Here is a 14,393-nt window from a genome sequence, read left to right as displayed (position 1 = left end):
GAATTTAAACACTTCAGTTAAATAACCAGTTATGTTAAGAAACACCTTTTATCTTAAGTTGTTGCTTGACAGACAAATACATATCTGGAATAATTATTGCATAAATGCTTCTTACACTGCACACATTATCTCTCCAAGCTTCCATTTTGAGGTCATTCCTAAGCTTAAACTTACTACAGATTAGGGAAGAATTCCTCACAGTGCCATGACATTTTATTTATTGATAAATACGTTTCTTTTATTGTTACTACATAATGTATGTAATCTTTAAATGCTTAAAGAATTATACCAAGACTTACTGTCTTTATATCTTTACTATTTTGTTCTTGACTAACTTTGTAAACTATCCCTATAATATATTTAGAAACTCGACACACAAAATGTCTGCCAGTTTGTTTCAAGTAAGATAATTATTGCAAAACTTGGGAACAATATATTAGACCCTATTACAAAGAAACTATTCACTATTCATGTGCATGAGGGATTGTGTGCACAGCATTTCATTACTCCATGGTCAGAATTTATTAAACTAAGTATGTTTTATGTCTGCTTGGTTGCGCAAGGCCGGCGTACTTTCAGTGTTGCGGATTCCATTCAATGTGAACTCCGAATAAGCCAGTATGAGGGGGCATGAGGGGTGTTATATAGTTCATTACCTCCCATTATTAGACTTAATTAAATCGAGTCTGGTATTATTTTCTTTGCTTGCAAAGGTTCTTCTAAAATATTTCATTCAACCGGGATTACAGCCTATATTAGTTTTAATTAATATCAACATCTCATTGCATGTATACTCAAGATCCATTACATGATACAGCTATTGCAGGCTTTGCATAGTTTACAAGACACTTAAGCTATAGAAACCGGTAAATATGAATTAAAATTAATAAAATTTCATCCGGGTAGACGCATTTGCAAAACAGAGATTCTATTCAGCGTTTATCCGTAAATATATAATATTTCTAAATTACATACGTCAGTAAAATATTGTGATTTGTATGGGAAAACAAAATAAAATATGTTCTAAAGGTCGTTTGCAACCGAGTGGGTAGATGCGTATACAAAAGCTTCTGTTTTCAATGAAGTGAACAAAAAAGAATTAATGATCCCGGATTCTGTTTTCAATGAAGTGAACAAGAAGAGTTAATGATCTCGGATACAGAGTTAATGATCCCGGATGCTGTGATTTTAATGGGTAAAAAAGGACATTTCAACAATTAAAACAACCGTCCATGCAATGTGTTTACTTATACGGGCCGAAATGTAATATGGGCAGACAGAAATTTATTCAATATTCAGTCATAATTATACCCGTTACATAATATATTTGAACTTGACAATTATCAACACATTCTGAAAATGATGGTCGGTGGCGGATATACGCTTAAAGGGTACATTCATGAGAAATAAACCTCGCTGTGTCAAATAGTTTCGCTGTTTTAGTATTTAGTCTCACAAAAGTTTTCCTAACAAATGCAAAGTTGTTACAGGAGACTTTGTATTATATTGCAATTACAAAGAAGAAATATGAAATTTGAATTGAGACTACTCATCGTGGGTTAAACAATAAAACACAAGATTTTTTGTTTTCAACGTCGCTATATATTTCTAATGACCTAAGTTATGTTTTCAGATTTTTTCAATTCAGTTGATTTGTGTATGATCGGTCTTTCTTTTTTTTATATATAAAAATACGGCTTAAGATCTTTCACATACATCATTATATAAAACACATTTTAGCAAAATATATTGATTTGATTTCTACTTTAGAAATATGTATTGTTTGACAACTTGTACTCATTGTTATAACCAGGTTACGCCTGTTTACGCCTGGCTTTGGATTCATCTTACGCCTGTTGATGTAAACGTGGCAATTAAAACGGCTTAGTCGTTGTTACTCCTTTGGTCCCGAATTAAACGAAATTTACAAAATGTTCAAATTAAAATGTTTAATAAATATTTAAAATTAATTCAGTATCTAAACGTGTAGTCGGAATACCAGTGCACACCACAATACATATATATATACACACATAACATATAAACCTCTACGGACAAAAGGCACGCTGAAAATGGGAACATCGTTTAGAAATGGTCAGAAAACCTTGAACAGTGAACAACCTCACACTTTAGGATCTAATAATCAAGAAACACATAAACAAAGCGGTAAACAAAAAATAAAACAAGTGGGCACAAAGAACAGACTAGTTGGGCACCGTCTTGCTTTGCTTTGCGTGTGCGTGCGTGCGTACGTGCATGTATATTTGTATGCGTGGACCTTTAAGTGCAAGAAATTGTGGAACAATTTTGCACCTCCTGTTAAAAGGATGAAGTCTCGGTGCCAATACACCTTTTAAATTGTTAAGTTAACATAAGCTGTCTCAGCATATAATAAATTAAACAATCTTCTTTAAGGTACTGAAACTATCAAATAAATGCTGTTTAACTCGGGCAAATTCAGCATGGGTCATTTGGTACTATTTGCCTCAGGAACACGCTCATAACGTTTCAAGATTACTTCTTTGACATCATAATTTGAGCTTTGAACTACAGACTGCACGGCCTTTGCAAGTGATAACTCTTTGTCATAACAGACTCCGATTTTCCCATTGTCATATAGGATTTTTAGCTACTTTTTCAAAACGCATAACAGTCAGAGGAAATAAATAACGGTGACTACAGGAAATCGCTGTTAAAATTTCATATTCAGTATGTACCGAACTCGAGTGAGAGCTAATTATACATAAAATATTTACAAAAATAAACGTAATAAAGGCAACTTTATGACAACTAATCATAACTTTTACCAGCAATTACCTTTTACGCTGGTACTGTATTACAGTTTATAATAGTACATACGTATATTGATTACCGGACCTCTAGCCTGCCCAGTACGGGTTGTTTAGAGGTCCGGAAACCGGACCTCTAGACTCCGGGTCTAGAGAGCATTTTTGAGGGGGTTTCTTACCCGCTCACCATGTATTCAGTTTGACAGAAAAAAAACCCAATTATAATCTATAAACCTTTTTAACTCTTGTACTACTTCCATGGCTTCTGACAAGTCGGTCAAAATATTTGCACATCCGGGATTAGTCTAAATAATGAGACCTCGGGTAGACCGATTTTACATTCTAATATTTCACGTTGTCTACCTAGAGGAGGGGGGTATCGACCAGTCAAAAAAGTATGACGATATTCAACTCTCGAGTACAATTATTTGGACTAATCCGGGATAGGCTACAATCATTCTGTTGACATTTCTAATCAACGCGTCCAACCGGACAATGGCGCTGTCTAAAGCATCTTGAGACTGTGACACTTCTAGTGACATATTGATCGATCCCATTACAACTCGAACTCAGGAAGTTTCCGATGTCCATTACTTTAATTTGTCATTATTTGATATTAGCTGGCTGTTGTTTTTTTTTTCAGTTTTTAGCAAATCGCGCTAAAATGAATAACGAGCTTTCTCACTGGTCGATAGAAAAACAATACTCTACCGTACTATACTGCATCCGGTTAAAGGCGGGTAAACCGCATGATGCGGTTTAGTATTTCACGCACAAACGGTTCAAAACTGTTCCAGCGCATCTTAAGTTTTAGGCACCACATATTGCGGTTTATAAACCGCAAGATGCGCTTTTAAACCGCAAAATGCGGTTTCTGAGAGTTTTGGACCAGTTCGCATCCCATAGTTAGAATAGGTATAGAAATCTAGATCTACTGGTAACTTACTATAAATCATTCTCTTTCTTCGCAGGTATCTAGTATTGATGAGAGAATTGTAATTAGGTATAACTAATTGAAATCTTCTGCAAAACTTCATAAATTAATGACTTTCCATATCCACTGTATCCAGTGGGTCAAATTACTAATGTATCTCAATCATTTTTTTTTCTAACACATTCAACTTTTTGGGTTTAAGGATACTGAATGGTGTGTTACATTCTTTATTTTTATTTTTCTTTCTTTATTTTTTTACAGAAATATCTAATGTTTTTATTTTTTGTAAATTCCATCTAGCAGCCGACAAAAAAAGATCTAAAATAAAAGGGAGCTCTGCGTGACGTTTACATCGATATATACACTCAGCCAATCAGCGTTTGCTATTTTTCACTAATTTTATACCTGGCGCGTCATAACAGTCGTTAATATGTAGTACTTAACGCGTGGAACAGTCTAGCAAACGTGGCAAATCCAAAAACGAAGTTCACGCTTTTTTCATTACAAATTGCGTTCAAAATACAAAGGAAACAACTAGCGCACGACTAAATACTAAAATACTGTTCTCGTCGCGACCTCCTTACTCCAACAGGGATCCATGAAAAATAAACAGGTTTATTATGCACAAAGGGCAACATAAAACCCATTAATAAATATCTGCAAAACACAACAACATCTTTTACAAAAAAATGTTACATCAAAGCACTTAAATCGATAAGGTTGCATAATCGTATCGTCAGATTTTGGAAGACACTGAGGTTGCATTAACGTAACGTCAGAACTTGGAAGAAACAGGTTGCATTAATGTAATTTCTTGTCTACCCAGCGGGGAAGTATGTATACATTTGTGCGAGCACGCGCCTGGGATAGATATTCCTGTCTATCCCTTCTAAAATAGCGTGCACCTAGGTGACGTCACATTGTACTGGCACTATTATGACGTGATAAGTTATATAAACAATGCCAAGAAATACCCAAATCTATTTGTCACCACGATTTATTTTGAACGTAATAGGCTAACATGTCTGCCTGTGTAAGACAGCTGTTTTCCCAACCCTGGGGACTTCTTGGATAAAAATCCTCGATAACGCTCGGTTTTTCATTCCACACTGTCCCTCGGGTAGGAAAAAGCCCGTCTTACACAGGCAGGCATGTTAGTTCCTATAATCAGAACTTTGAATAAACTGAGACTGCATAAACGTAACGTTAGAACTAGGAGTTCATTCTATATAAATAACATATACATCTAAATGTGTTTTGCAATATGCAAGATCACAAGCAAATTCAGTGAATTAGTATCCTCCGCCGAACGAGATAAAGGTTTTCACCCTCTAAGAAGCATTATCTGCCTACAAAAGCACTTAAACGTAGACGAATTTCAGTCTCTTTGAAAGCTACCAATTCCCTACTGAACTGCAGTACGTTAACCATTTTCCTATATTTAGTAATAATGACCTTGACCTTAACTGTCCAAAATGAAACAAAAACATTGGTCTCTATGAAAGTTGCCTACATGTATTTACTAGGTTTGATCTGCTGAACTCATTCCAAATTGAAGTTATAAGGAAAAAACCATTTTTCTAATGAAAAATAATCCTTGCCTTGATCCAAACAATAAAAAATATATATAAAACCATGGCTTCTATGCAAGCTTCCTAAATTCCAAATTTGATCGCAATATCTTATTTCTTACTGAAGTTATTGAGCAAAAAATTCTATTTTTAGAACAGCAGCATTGACATCAACCCCAGTGACTAGAACGCATGCCTTACATCATTATCCAAGAAAGCTATGTATGTAAGCTTAGTCACAATATCTCACATAAAAATGGACCCTAAAATGCCATTAGGTTACAGATATACCCTATATGGTAAACATTATAACATGAAATAAGGCAATGCCTCAATCGGGAATCCTTACAGTCCATCAGCTTGCTCAGAAATATGAGGTTGTATCATTCAAAGGTACATTTTGGAATAAAACAAAACATTCTAGCATAAAACTGATGTTCTTGCCACTTTTCGGATGTGTTTTAACAGGAGAGAAAACGTGTGTTAACAGAGAGATTCTCGCGCTCGCGTGCTGTTATAACACCTTTTTATCTATGCGCGTTCTGTGGCAAAGCGTAAACGTCATTCGGCCCCAAAACGGGTAATTCAAAACGAAATGACGTCAACGTAAAAAACAACTCGGACATTCCCGCGCATTTCGTGGAAACTTAATGACATTGAGTGACTTTGTATTCATTTATCAGTTTTTACGCGTTTTATGCTAGAATAGCGTTAGCGCATGTTCATTTCGTGTTATAACATCCACATAATCCTTTGGGATACGTTGGTACCCTCGCCCTAACGGGCTCGGGCACCAACCAATCCCTCGGGATTCTGCAGATGTTATAACACGAAAAAACATGCGTTATCCCTACATTACTTCACATATTTGTACTGATGTGCAAGACGTTGCGGTTCGAACAAGTTATGTGAACGCTTATTACGCACAAGTTAAAAGAGTATTGTTCGAAAATATCCGAAGTCAGACGCTCTGTGCACGTGTCGAAAGACCACTTTTTAAAATCCGATAGTATATCTCATTCGGTGTATATCGCATGTTACCGTAGAGGGATCGATCCCGATTTTCGTCACAATCAGTAGAATCGCTTTCCTATAAGTACTTAGGGCAAGAACTCAAGTGTCCGGACAGAAAACAGATAATGTTATTATGTATTAGGACAAAGGGCCATAAATCTTGTCTTCCTAAAGCAATCAAACTAAAATTTGCAGGGCCGAATTTCTCCAAAACGAAATCGGCTTTGCTGGTGTCTTGTCCCAGGAGGGACTAGCAAAAGTTAGGTGAGGTAAGGGTTAGGGTTTGTCTGTTTTACAAACTAAAGGCATCTGACTGATCAGCATTGAGCATTGAGCAAATTGCTGTGACAGTCAGTCTTTTTCGTTAAAATACAACAAGGCAAATATTCACGTTGATATACTTTTACTGCAGTTAGGCATGCCAATTGCTGCATAAATTTCTCTAAAACTGGTCGCATTTCTTCGTGGTGTTTGATGAAACACGAACGGTGGCATAGGTCTGTAATGTTTTTTACAATCAACGTCTCTGATGAACCTGTCTGTTATTCCATGATCAACAAATGAGAACATGAACAGCCCATTGCCTACTAGCCAGTACACCTTCTCGCTATTTACCACAAAGTTAAGGAATTCACTTCTCCAAGATTGAACAGCATAGTAGTCCAGTAATACCATTAGCAATCGGGTATCATAGGTTGATACAATGATTTCGAAGTTCATTGCCGGATCTGACAAGTCCGCCAGAAAAAGCATATGTAAAAGTCCCATGTCATATTCTTGGAGGAAGCCATACATTTGTTCCTCAATGTATCTCTCGTGGCATTCACTGAGCAACAGTGTCTTTTCTGTCTTGTCGTACATGTCTTCGTCGTGATGTGATAACAGCATGTCCAGAGTTTGAGACCTCTGTCTCAGTGTTTCAATGCTGAAAACTTTCACCTTCATCTTCTGGAATTTATAAGTATGTTGATAGTATGATTGCATTCGATAGAATGAAGCTCAAGTGTCGATTTCCTCGGTACTGCACCAAAAAATAACTTTTCAATCCATCTGCTTTCTGATTAGTCAATACAAAGTAGGCGTGGTTTAAATGCGACATTCTCATTGGTCAAAACATTTTCAGCTAGATATAGCGTGCGCGGATGGTTTTAACTCTCATTCTGTATCAGAAAGATGAACAGAGCAGCCGCAGATTTACTGTGCTCATTAATGACGAAGAGCCGTCAACAAGCAATGGAAACATTTGTGTTATACAAGCGAAGAGGCCTCATAAGAAGAGCTCAGAACTTGATCGAAAACATCGATAACGTCGTAACTTGTATTAACTTGGATCGCGGACGAGACCCTTCCTTATTCAAGAGTAGCATGTCACCACTCTCCAAACTGAATTTGTGGGAGGACGAAATTAGGGAGGCGACGAACGAAACAGATATGTCGGACGTAATAGCTGCTGCGAGATTTCTGTTAGAGAACCAAGGCTTGCTGAGGGAAGAAATTGGTGAGTTGATACTTTGAGATTTGAAATTTGAAATTGAATTCGATACTTATACGTTTTCGTTTGAGCAAATACCGACTCAACTTGTTGAATTGACAATGTAATATTCTTGTAAACGGTTCAACTGACGTTCATTTGTTTTTTCTGTTTCAGACAAAATGGACAAAGCGAAGAAACAACTAACACTTACAGAAATCATCAGGATTAGCGACGACGAAAGTGAAGAGTTGCCAGATATCATCAGTCCGACCATGACTACGAAATCGAAAAGTCCGGTAAGAGGCATCCGAGGATTACACAAGCGGAAACCATACACGAGGCCTTCATCAACGGTTACCAGCAATACGTTGAGCGAAACGGCTTGGGAAAAGAGAGAAAATGAGCTACTGCTGACTCATCAGAGAGAACTGTCGGAAGCAAAACAAGAGGCAAAGGACGAACTGATGCTGTGCATCATATGCTTGTCCGCACAGAAAGATCGTACACTCGTGCCTTGCGGTCACACATTTTGCGAAAATTGCGTCGATCGGATAAAAGCAAACGGCAAGTGCTGCTTTTGTAATGCCAAAATAAGATCGAGTGTAAAAGTGAGACTAACCGATTGATACTTTTATTATTTCAATATATTTTACAATTCATTTCAATAAATTTGGATGCTTCTCATATTTCCTGGTAGGCATGTCTTCTTCTGATACTTTGAATGTCTTCCGCCAATCCTTGATAAATGATGGGGGATTAGTTGATACTTCATCTGGATCTGGAATTGGTTCATCTAATTCTAGTCTCTTCTTCTTAAGAGTTGGTCTCTTCTTAGGTTTAGGAGTATCCTTGATTTCATGAGGTGACTGTTTCACATTTCTTCTCTGGGATAAGACCATAATACTTTGTAAGTTTATTCTGGTCTTTTCTACGTTCCATCTTCCATCTAGATTCGTTATAAAATCTTCCTAGGTTCAGATTTCTTTTAGATCTCTCAACTCTTTTGATATCTCTTCATGTCATTTTCAAGATTTCGATTACCTCTTCTTAGGTTTATCAGCAACAGTTTTGGCTTTTTTGAAAAGTTTTAAACTGATTTGCAGGGTTTTTGGTCTTCCTTTCTCATAAAGTCTGCTTGATGCTCGCGCTTTTTTGCCAATAATTCTCTTGTACTTGGTATATATGAATCTGTTTTGCCAAACTCTAATTTTCTATCTTTTTGGGGAGTGAGTCTCTCTATATCGCAGACAAACGTACAAATCCGGGTACATATCACTTTTAAGGAAACGATTATAAAAATTTTTTGGAGCACTAAGCTTTGTAGAAATCTTTTTCTTTAAAATTCAAGTCTTGCTGCTGGACCCCACCTTTGTTTTAAATTTAATAGAACTTTCTTTTTGGAATATACATTTTCTTCTTTGGACTATTACGCACAGTCTTCTTATATTTTTATTTCTTGCCTTTTGCTTCTTGTATTCTTGAACTTTTTCATGGTCTGCTTCTTTCACCCTATGTTTTTTCCTTGCCGGAATCCCCCAATTTGGTTCGGAAAACTTTTCCCTTGGACTTTTTTTCAATTACTGTTCATACTTTTGATTATTGGAGACTTGCCCAGTTCTCTCCCTTCAGATATCCTAACGATATCGGATAAACTGCTTTAGTTCTACTTCCAAAAAGCTGTTTTAGGGTTTTAGGTCATGTTGTCTCTTCAGTATCCAAATGTAAAGACAAAAATTTGGGGATTTCGCTATCTTATATTTAGAACATGAAAAAGTGCCGGGTTTTTACTTTTCAATAGTAATGTAAAATACAATCCCATTAGGAGAAAATTTTAAAACAAGCCTAATCCAGACTGGGTTTCTCATGTTTCTGTACAGGGTAAAAAGAACGCTGTCACAACCCTTTTGATTAAATTTTTTTCATTAAAAAACGTTACCCTTGAGAAATATAATAGGCATAGTCACTCATTTTAAAAAACGTTGCATGAATAAGACCTTGTATGTGAAATAAATTTTTCTGCGTGGTAAGAAAAAAAAGCCTGTTTGCTAATCACCTAAAAAAGCGTGATTACTTTTTTTTTTAAAGTTTGTCTAAACTGCCAAGGGTTTTCGGATGTAAAAATCGTGTCCGTTTCTAAAATAGAAGACATTTCGTTTTTCAAAGTAACAATCAGACAGGGCCTGGGGTATAAACCGACGTATTCGTCAGATTGCAATTCACATTTAGAAAAATGTACATTTACCAAAATTTTTCTTTCGACTCTGTTTTACCCAGATTTGTCACTGGCTTGCCGAGACCAAACTGTCTCAAAATCCAAAGGATGGTAGAATCTCTAGTACGGGGCCCGAACAAGGTTGCATAAAAAAAATTTTGGGGTAGATGAAAAAAGTAGAAGAAACGAAGAAGAAGTATTTGAAATTTTGAACGATCAGTATCTCGAAAGAAATTTTCATGCCAGCCCCCAATACTTCCCGGGGCACCGGACGACAAGGCTTTCAGGTGTTTCGGCGTCTGATAGAAAGTGTCGCCCCCCAAATGAACGTGGCACGGGCATGTTTATCTTCAGACAACATAGCAATGGAGCCAAGTAATTCCCTGTCTACGTCATTCCCTACGGGAACAGAGTGGGGCTTTGCCTCAAAAACGCTGACCCACGCGATCTTTTTTAATGCCAAATAGAAAATGTTAAAAAATAAAATATAGGAAAAGTAAAAGCCAAATTCTCTTTCAAACGACAAATCAGTTTCCCCAAAAGACAGCATGCCAGCCCCCAAAATTGCCGCAGCGTTTGAACGACATGGCTTTTCAAAGGGTATGTGGGGCCCAAACGAACGTACCCCTTTCCAAGAAGTGGCACTGGATTTATATTTTGCAGACAATCATTTCAAGAGGCAAACTAATTCCCCCGAAACCGGTTTCTTGCCTAAAAAGGGGGGAGTGGGGCCCGAACCCAGCTTTGACATTTTACCCGCCCCAAATCTATCAAAAGTAAATAGAAGGGAAACTTTCGGTTGCCGTTCGGTCCCATTAGTGTTTTTGATTTTGTTTGTTTGAAAATATAAAAAGTTTTGTGTTTCCCAAAAGTTTCAAAAATTTTGACAGACCACCAGAGTCGGGCAAAAAATTAAGTTTTGTACTAGGATGGCGTGCAAGTTTGTCATATAGGCCCCTTTTTTTGGCATACAGAGCGGTTTTTATACCCGATCAGCAATTTTAGGGGGACATAAAAAGACCAGCCCTGCAAAAACGGGGATTCCCTATTTACCAAGTTGTAACCCTCTGAGGGCCAAAACGGTTCCTTATCACGCAAAAAACCCTACATAGCATAAAGTTGGCAACACACCTCCAACCTTTGGCTGCCCTTTTTTGTTTTGCCAAAATTTAGCCCAACTCTAGCGATATCTTGCCGTTCGGTCCATTAGCATTAGTAATTTTTTTTTGTGTTTTGAAGAGAAAGAAAGAGAGGAAAAGTTTGAACTTTATACCCCTTTAAATGCCAAAAAAGCTGTACATTTGATAAAACTTAATTTCTTAAAAATTTTTTCATTACAAGTAAACTTTTTTGCCAAAGTTCATAAATTTTGATGTCACTTAGTTTCATGTGGCAGTGTGAGAAGCCAAGAGTCGTTTCTAAATTAAACTAAAAAAGGGAAGGATACAAAAAATCCCCCGCCGTACCCACAACCAAATGAAAAAATGAAAAAGCCCAGGAGGAAACACTTCAAAGCTCAATAAGTTGTGCACACTTAAGATTTAAAACAAACTCTAAGACAAAACTAGCATATACTTATACTAAGGTTGAAAGGGTCCCTCGCTCCGTTTCAAAAAACTTGTCATTGCTCCTAACAGAAAAAAAGTAAAAAAAAAATGTGGTTGTTAATTCCATCGCCTTTCTGGCGATCTGCAAACACAAAAAATCCCGGGTGACCTCCACCGTCAATATCGGAAGGGGGGCAGCATCAACATGATCAAGACTAAAACAGTAGCACTCAGACGACCTCGAAGTAAAAATATAACTCGAGTGTCATTTCAAGCAAAAAAAACTCCGGCTGTCTTAAGTATTCACCCTATTGCGGGGACGGGAGCCAACCTTTTTCCCGTTGTGGGTATACAAGACAATCCTCACCCTAAGGGTTACCCGAACCCGACATCTAAATTGCAAACCCCCGGTCAATTTCTAGCCGACCAGACCGGCATCCTATGCAAATGTGCTTGCCAGTTTATGTCCTAACCAACCCCCCCCAATTTTCATTTCGAGAGCGACGCGACTTTGCCAAGTACTCCCCCCCGGGCCTTCCTCATCGTCTTGTACGCACATACCACGAATAACACTTTAAAATCCATACTTGAACATTTAAACAAGAAAAATTAAAACAAAACTGATGCGGAAACCCCTTGAAATTTTGGTGAAACCCGCCTGAACAACTGATTTGTGCACCCGTTTTAAAGGCTCCCCCTGCCGAAAAATAACAAACTGTGACGTACGAACGTTTGATTGGCTGATAGCTTTCAAATTGTTTTTCCACGGGCAGTCACACAAAAAGTAACACCCAATAAACGTCAAGCTTTTTTTTTAAAAAGTTTAAAGGGGTCACATGCCCAAATTGTACAGCCCCGAGAGCGGACGTGTTTTTGCATTGCTTCGCTGCTGGTGACAACTAAAAAAGGTTGATCTGCAAAGATTGCATAGTCCTAGGCCCCAAAAACCCAAGTTTTTCATTAAATACTTAAAAACAACGTGTATGGACCCCTTAGGAGTCTGTCTCTCCCACATCAGACGAATCGTAAGTGTCACTGATGCTGTTTGAGCAAACTAAAATTTACAAAAAAAGTAAACGGGAAAAATCTGCCCCGTACATACGCATAAAATGTTTTTGTTTTCCCAAAGTATCTCATGTTGTAATAGGAGGCAAAATCTATCTGCTAGGGTGCCCTTGAGATCACAATTCGATAGGGCGAAAAGGGCGGTATGTTCTCAAATGGCCCAAAAGGCAAGGGCATACAAGGATACAATTGCTTTGAAAATTCAGGAGGGGTTTTTCCCCCAAGATCGCTTTGCTTGTACTACATAAGCTAAGAATCAGCATTGCAAAATCCCATAAACCTTGAATGTCTATCAAGGTAAAATGCTTTGACATTCCAATGTATCATCCGGAGAAGGAGGCAAAATAAAATTCTGACTAAGGCCCGCCCTTGAGATGCACAAGTTCGAAGAGCAGAAAAGGGCGGCAGTTTCTTTTGTGAATTTGACGACGTAAAAATGTCTAAAGCAACAGTATTGACCAAAGGCAATGGGCATACAAGGACACAATTGCTTTGACATCGGGAAATTTCTCCTCCAGACTTAAAAGGCTGGGTTCAATGCTTTGACCCCAAAGTATCATCATTTTTGTAAAGACAAAATCATATCTGACGCTATCATGTATCAGTCGACTTTTTGTCTTTTTTGTCCTGTAACAAAGGCAATGGGCATACAAGGATATAATTACTTGACACCCGGAAAATTTTCCCACCAACAAAGACCGTACGTTTGATAAAAAACAATGTGGGAGAAAATTTTCAACATCATGTTATGATTATTTTTTTTTATCCTGCGAGGTTTTTTTTTTTTTTTTTTTAAAAAAGCCATAACCTTTTTTTTTTTTTTTTTTTTTTTTTTTGCATTGATGGCAATTTACGGATTGTGGGAGAAAAAAATCATGGGGGACAAAATTCCTTATCTGTTTTTGTTTTCCTACTGATTTAGCAACAGGATAGTGAGAAAATAATTACCCCGTGAGCATCGGGACAAAATTCCCAAAAATATAGTGTAATACTTTTCTTTTGCCTATCAAACCTAGAATTTAGGGTCGGTAACTGGAAGACATTCGTCCCTTCCCCCGTACATCAACTGCGGCGCCCGACATTAGGCAACCAAAGGTGTATTTCACATTCATTAAGGGAAAGGTGCTTCCTTTGGCTGTGACAAATACAATTGGTGCACCCTTGATATTTACAGACTCCGGGTATAACGGATTAACAAAATTTGAAAGAAAAAATTTAAATTATTTTTTTTTGAAACCCATGGTGATACAACCCCTAACCTTAGTCAATATTATGCATTTGATACATAAATGCGGCGGCATGCAAAAAAATGGAAATTTGCCGTGCCCCCAAATGAAAATAATTCAGCCCTGCGCAGAACGCTGCACCAACTCTGCAATGAAAACATTTTTCCCCTTTTGGGGGGGCAAGAGTTTTTAAACCCTCCATAAAAACCTCGCAGGTGGGGTTTAAGCAATTCCCGTATCCCGCTTGTCCCTCCCAAATATAGTGGGCTAACAACCACTTTAACCCTTTAAACCCCCAAAAAAAAAAAAAGGGGAAAAAAATTTAAAAGGAAAAAAAATTAAAAACAAAAGTATTTTTTTTTTTGGATTAGGATAAATTCCCCCCTCAAACTATTGCATCGAAAAGCATTTTAAACTCTGTATGCCTTTGGTCTTTTTGACATTTCCCAAGCTTGATACAGTCTTCAATGATTTTGCATTCAGCTTTCTTGGTACTTTATAAAAGACTCTCTAGGGTTTTTTAATGGTTTTTCATAAATGTTCAAGTTACGAATTTAGATT

The sequence above is a fragment of the Mercenaria mercenaria genome, chromosome 13 (assembly GCF_021730395.1).
Source record: "Mercenaria mercenaria strain notata chromosome 13, MADL_Memer_1, whole genome shotgun sequence".
In the NCBI taxonomy this organism is placed as follows: Eukaryota; Metazoa; Mollusca; class Bivalvia; order Venerida; family Veneridae; genus Mercenaria; species Mercenaria mercenaria.
This window is presented reverse-complemented; position numbering follows the sequence as displayed.